Raw genomic sequence first — 7452 nt, 5'->3', positions numbered from 1 at the left:
AGGATAATGCTCACCCACACACTCCCCGTAAACAAAATCATTGTGCTCTTCAAGATGTGCAGCAACTTCCCTGGCTAGCATGATCTCCAGACTTGTCTCCAATAGAGCACATGTGGGATATGATAGGATGCGAAATGACTTGTGTGACTCATTAACCAACAACCCTTATAGAACTACATGAATAGGCATTGGTGGCATAATGTATCTCAGGACAGTATTTGCCATCTGTATGATCAACTGGAGGCCAGAATCAGTGCATGCTTTGCTGCCCATGGAGGCTGCACCATGTACAAATTTGGTGTTACAGCATGGTTTGATACTTGGTACCTGATACCTGGTAGCTCAGAACTGCTTGCACTATTGCTCTGTAAATGTAATCCTTTAATATACTCCATATGCACTTATGCAACAATAAATCTTGAGTTAGCTGGAAACCTCTAAAATGGTGTACTTTTTTTCCAGCAGTGTAGAATCGTACAAGTGTCATTCAGCAAGTCCTTAGAAAACAAGTTGTTTTGGGGTATATAGTTTTGAACATAATCTTCTTTTAACTCTATACACTTTTTAAGTGTTGCTGCAACTTTTTTAAATATTCTAAAAAGTAAGATTTTGGAAGGTATGCAAAATATACAACCAATTGGATGATGACTGCCTCATTCGATGATGAATCGTTGTCTGCCAAACCATTTTCTCAAGTTTGCAAATAAAAGAAAATTACTAGGGGCTAAATCTGGTGAGTACAGTGGGTGTTGCAGTAATTGAAACTTCAGTGTCATAATTTTGGTCATCAAAACTGTGCAGGCATTCATCCATGCATTGTCATGTTGGAAGAGGATCTTTTCCTTTCTCAAAGGAGGACGTTTTTCTTTGATTTCTTTGTTCAGCCAGTCCAGTAATGATGCATAATACTCTGTAGTTGTTTTTCCCTTTTAAGCAATTGACGTAGATAATTCTGCATGCATCCCAAGAAACTGTAGCCATCACCTTGCTGGCCAGTTTCATTGTCTTTGCCTTCTTCTGAGCCTTTTGTTCACTTCCACCAGATCTCCCGAATGCTGCTCATCTTTTGTGGATGTACGGCCATGTTTAAACTCATTCTTAGTTGTACACAGTTGCAAACATAGGAGCAGATGTTCCCTGAACTTCACCCAGCTTAGATTTTAACTCTTTTGGCATTAACCTTTTTAAAGAAAAGTGTTTACTACATCTACACTCCACAAACCACTGTACAACTTGTTTGGGTTTCTTCCCATTCCATTCATGTATGGAGCATGGGGAAAATGACTGTTTAAATGCTTCCATCTATGCTGTAATTAATCTAATCTTAAACTCATAATTCCTATGTTAATGGTAAATAGGGAGTTGTATTTATCATTTAAAGCTGGTTCTTGAAAATGTGTAAGTAGCTTTCTCAGGTCAGTTCACATGTATCTTCAGGAGCGTGCTGTTTCAGTTTCTGCAGTATCTCTGTGACACTCACCCATAGATCAAATAAACCTGTGACCATTCATGCTCCCCATCTCTGTATACATTCAATTTCTCCTGTTAGTCGTGTCTGGTAAGGATCACACATACTTGAACAATATTCTAGGATGGGTTGTACAAGTGATTTGTAAGCCATTTCCTTTGTAGATTGGTGGCACTACCCAGTATTCTACCAATAAATCAAAGTTTGCTGCCTGTTTTACCCATGACTGGGCATTAGCGATCAATACGTATCACGTCCCTTCAAAATGTAACACCCAGGCCTTTGAATGAGATAGATGATTCCAGCTGTGGCTCATTGATTTTATTGTCAAAGGATACTACTGTTTTGTTGTGTGAAGGGCACAGTTTTACATTTCTGAACATTTATAGCGAGTTGCCAGTCTTCACACCACTTTGAAACCTTACCAAGAGCTGACTGAATATTAATGCAGCTTCTTTCAGACTGTAGTACTTCATTATACGTAACTGCATCATCTGCAGAAAGCCTGAAGTTGCTATTAATATTGTTTGCAAGGTAATTGATATACAACATGAACAGCAAGGGTCTCAACACTCTTTCCTGGGGTGCATCCAAAGTTACTTCTACATCTGACCACGACTCTCCATCCGAGTTAACATGCTGTGTCCTCCGTACCAAAAATCCTCAGTACAGTCAAAAATTTCACTTGATACACCATATGTTCCTACTTTTGACAATAACCATAGGTGTGATACAAATGCTTTCCAGAAATCAAGAAATACTGCACCTACCTGACTGCCTCGATCCATAACTTTCAGCATTTCACGTGAGAACAGTATGAGTTGGGTTTAACATGATTGAATGTTTCCAGAATTCGTGCTGGTTGGCATGGAGGAGGTCATTCTGTTTGAGATACATCATTATGTTTGAGCTCAGAATATTTAGATTCTACGACAAATTGATGTCAAGGATATTGGACAGTAGTTTTGACCCTGCTTGTAAATGAGTGTAATCTGTGCTTTCTTCCAATTACTGGGCACAAGTTTTTGTAGAAGGGATCTACAAGAGGAGCCAACTCAGCCGCAAATTCAGTGTAGAACCATATAGGGATTTCGTTGGGCCCTGAAGCTTTATTTGGTTTTTAATTTCAGCTGTTCTGAACATCACTGACACTAACACTCACGTTTTAAGTGGTGCAAGGATTAAATAGGTACAGTTCTCTTGTGTTTTCCTTTATACATGAACATTTAAAAATGGAGTTAAAAATCTCACTTTCACTTTTCTACCCTCAATTTCAGTTCCAGTCTCATTTGTGAGTGACTGGACACAAACTGTAGTGGCAGTAGCAGGCATTTCACATGACTGGAATTTCTGTTTAGTGAAATATCATTTGACAATATTCTGCGGCGGTAGTTACTGAAGGCTTCAAGCATTGCCGTCAGACGGCCAAACGCCTTTCATTCAGCATCTCTGTGTTTATAGACCTGTGCTTTGTTTTACACCTATTATGCAGTAGTCTCTGTTTCTTTAGAAAGTTTACAAACAATGGCGGTTAGTGCATGTCAAGGCACGGACGAGAATTGCGTTGTTGACAGTTCTAAGTGAAAGTTGTGGTACACACATGCTCATGTTTTCCACTTGAAGAAAGCTTGTATCCTGCAAAATTATGTCTCCTGCCTGCTTATGCAGACATTATCACTTACCTCACCAATCAGCGATGACAACTCACAACAAATAGAATTGAAAATTCACTAAACAACTTGCTACGATCATGTTTAATGCTCACATTAGCTATGGCATTCACAGCAGAATTTTCAAAACACTACTGAATGTCGATTGGGAGAATACGTGACATAGGTGCACAGAACAAGTCAAAACTCAACTGCCATTGTTCATGATTGCAACTATACAATACCTTTACAAAAAATCCAATCACCAGAGAAGTGATCAAAACTTCGCTGGACAAGGCTAAAAGAATCTGTAAACTATGGTTATTGGCAGGCTAAATAATTCGGCTGCCTTCAGAAGAAACAGCTACTCCAACAAAGAGATAACTAGAGCACTATAGCCTAAAATATCTGGAGCTTCTGGTGAAAAACAATCAAATAAATGGAAAGTTTTCCTCCCATTTGTAAAAACAGTCGCAGAACACATAATCAGAGTGCTTGGAAGACACAGTATTTACACAATGTTTAAACTGACAAGAACGGTGCATGAATATGTGAATGCTGCAAAGGACGTATGCTGTGAGGGTCTGTCCTGCTTACAGTCTATTTTGTGCCCCATACGGTATACATTCGGAATGTGAAATTACCGGTAGTCCACTGCTGACTTGTTAGAACATCATATGACAAAGTAGAAGATGCTAAAATGGCTATAATTATTTAGTTTGACCAATGATAACATCATTCACATCATCATCATTTAAGACTGAATATGCCTTTCAGCATTCAGTCTGGAGCATAGCCCCCCTTATAAAATTACTCCATGATCCCCTATTCAGTGCTAACATTGGTGCCGCTTCTGATGTTAAACCTATTACTTCAAAATCATTCTTAACCGAAACCAGGTACCTTCTCCTTGGTCTGCCCCGACTCCTCCTACCCTCTACTGCTGAACCCATGAGTCTCTTGGGTAACCTTGTTTCTCCCCTGCGTGTAACATGACCCCACCATCTAAGCCTGTTCGTCCTGACTGCTACATCTATAGAGTTAATTCCCAGTTTTTCTTTGATTTCCTCATTGTGGACACCCACCTGCCATTGTTCCCATCTACTAGTACCTGCAATCATCCTAGCTACTTTCATATCCGTAACCTCAACCTTGTTGATAAGGTACCCTGAATCCACCCAGCTTTCGTTCCCATACAACAAAGTTGGTCGAAAGATTGAACGGTGCACAGATAACTTAGTCTTGGTACTGACTTCCTTCTTGCAGAAGAGAGTAGATCGTAGCTGAGTGCTCACTGCATTAGCTTTGCTACACCTCGCTTCCAGTTCTTTCACTATGTTGCCATCCTGTGAGAATATGCATCCAAAGTACTTGAAACCGTCCACCTGTTCTAACTTTGTTTCTCCTATTTGGCACTTAATCCGTTTATATTTCTTCCCCACTGACATTACTTTCATTCTGGAGATGCTTATCTTCATACCATAGTCCGTACATTTCTGATCTAGCTCTGAAATATTACTTTGCAAACTTTCAATCGAATGTGCCATCACAAATAACTCATCTGCATATGCAAGACTGCTTATTTTGTGTTCACATATCTCAATCCCACCCAGCCAGTCTATTGTTTTCAACATATGATCCATAAATAATATGAACAACAGTGGAGACAGGTTGCAGCCTTGTCTTACCCCTGAAACTACTCTGAACCATGAACTCAATTTACCGTCAACTCTAACTGCTGCCTGACTATCCATGTAAAGACCTTTAATTGCTTGCAAAAGTTTGCCTCGTATTCCATAATCTCGTAGAACAGACAATAACTTCCTCCTAGGAACCCGTTCATATGCCTTTTCTAGATCTATAAAGCATAGATACAATTCCCTGTTCCACTCATAACACTTCTCCATTATTTGCCGTAAGCTAAAGATCTGGTCCTGACAACCTTTAAGAGGCCTAAACCCACACTGATTTTCATCCAATTGGTCCTCAACTAATACTCGCACTTTTCTTTCAACAATACCTGAGAAGATTTTACCCACAATGCTGATTAAAGAGATACCTCTGTAGTTGTTACAATCTTTTCTGTTTCCATGTTTAAAGATTGGTGTGATTACTGCTTTTGTCCAGTCTGATGGAACCTGTCCCGATTCCCAGGCCATTTCAATTATCCTGTGTAGCCATTTAAGACCTGACATTCCACTGTATTTGATAGGTTCCGACTTAATTTCATCCACCCCAGCTGCTTTATTGCACTGCAATCTATTGACCATTTTCTCCACTTCCTCAAATGCGATCCTATTTCCATCATCATTCCTATCACATTCTACCTCAAAATCTGAAACATTTACTGATCGTATTTTCACCTACATTGAGCAACTCATCAAAATATTCCCTCCATCTGCCCAAGGCATCCACAGGTTTCACCAGCAGTTTTCCTGACCTGTCCAAAATACTTGTCATTTCTTTCTTACCTCCGTTTCGAAGACTGCTAATTACACTCCAGAACGGTTTTCCAGCAGCTTGACCCATAGTCTCCAACCTGTTTCCAAAGTCTTCCCAAGATTTCTTCTTGGATGCTGCAATTATCTGTTTGGCTTTGTTTCTTTCTTCAACATAACTTTCTCTGTCTACCTGAGTTCTAGTGTGTAGCCATTTTTGATACACCTTCTTTTTCCTTTTACAGGCTGCCTTGACTGCGTCATTCCACCAAACTGTTTGCTTCATCCTACTTTTACACACTACTGTTCCAAGACATTCTTTAGCCACTTCTAGTACTGCGTCCCTGTACCTTGTCCATTCCTTTTCCAATGACTGTAATTGACTACATTCAACTAACTGGTACCTTTCTGAGATCGCTGTTATGTACTTGTGCCTGATTTCCTTATCCTGAAGTTTCTCCACTCTTATCCTCTTACATATGGACCTGACCTCCTGCACTTTCGGCCTCACAGTCCCAATTCCACTGCAGATTAAATAATGATCAGTGTCATCAAAGAATCCCCTGAATACACGCGTGTCCCTCACAGCCTTCCTGAATTCCTGATCTGTTATTATATAGTCAATGACAGATCTGGTTCCCCTGCCTTCCCAAGTATACCGGTGATTGTTCTTATGTTTAAAAAAGGAGTTTGTGATTACTAAGCCCATACTGGCACAGAAATCCAAGAGTTGTTTCCTGTTCCTATTGGCCTCCATATCCTCTCCAAATTTACCCATAACCTTTTCATACCCTTCTGCTCGATTTCCAATCCTGGAGTTAAAATCACCCATGAGCAGAACACTGTCCTTGTCCTTTACTCTAACAACTACATCACTGAGAGCCTTATAAAAGCTATCCATCTTATCTTGATCTGTCCCTTCACAATGTGAATATACTGACACAATCCTAATTTTCTTGCTAGACACTGTCAAATCTATCCACATCAGCCATTTGTTTACATACCTTATTACAACTACGCTGGGTTCCATTTCTTTCCTGATGTAAAGCCCTACACCCCATTGTGCTATTCCTGCTTTGACTCCTGACAGGTAGACCTTGTATTCTCCCACTTCCTCTTCTTTCTCACCCCTTACCCAAATGTCACTAACAGCTAAAACGTCCAGCCCCATCTTACTTGCAGCCTCTGCCAGCTCTACCTTCTTCCCAGAGTAGCCCCCATTGATATTAATAGCTCCCCATCTCATTACCATTTGTTTGCCAAGTCGTATCTTAGGAGTCCCTAGTTTGTCAATTAAAGGTGGGACTCCGTCACCTCCAAAGGTCCGAGGCATTTTGCTCTGATTGTTGCCAGCATCATATTTAAAGTACTGGGGAAGCTTGCCCCGGGTCCCATTGGGTTTTACTCCTAATGGTTGAGGGACTAACCGGTGGATTTGGTAGCCTTTGCCGTGTGAGCACAAAAGTGACCACGACTCAGAATATGTCCGAGATGCCCAGCCTTATTCCAAAGTAACTGGTATCCCGAATGTTGGGACCACTTACTTGGCCACTCATATGTTGCCTGTGGTTCATGAACTAGGACATGACTACAGGAACCCACACGATGAACCACGATTATTCACAAAGTAAAAATACTAATGCAAAATCATTTTCTACCAAACATGTTACACATTAGCGTGCAATGTCGGCATCCATCTTTAGTGTTTAAAATTAAGAAATAGTGTACAGCAGGAATAAATCTAAAAACATGAACCACTCAAACAATTGAAACCAATATAAAACAACTGGAAAAGTTCATGATACAAAGTTCTAACCCGTACCACATATGCCGCATAATCGTGTTCTCTGAGGTATCTCATTGTGAGAATGTCAAAAGTAGATCAGTATCTACTGGA

At 40.2% G+C, this 7452-nt stretch overlaps 1 protein-coding gene across 3 annotated transcripts in view; it reads left to right on the top strand.

Annotated features, from left to right (window-relative positions):
• LOC126293652 (ectopic P granules protein 5 homolog) overlaps positions 1-7452 on the top strand; it is a 393414-nt gene that overhangs the window by 333626 nt on the left and 52336 nt on the right. The window lies entirely within an intron of this gene.

Source organism: Schistocerca gregaria, chromosome 10 (genome assembly GCF_023897955.1).
Source record: "Schistocerca gregaria isolate iqSchGreg1 chromosome 10, iqSchGreg1.2, whole genome shotgun sequence".
NCBI lineage: Eukaryota > Metazoa > Arthropoda > Insecta > Orthoptera > Acrididae > Schistocerca > Schistocerca gregaria.
This window is presented reverse-complemented; position numbering and strand designations above follow the sequence as displayed.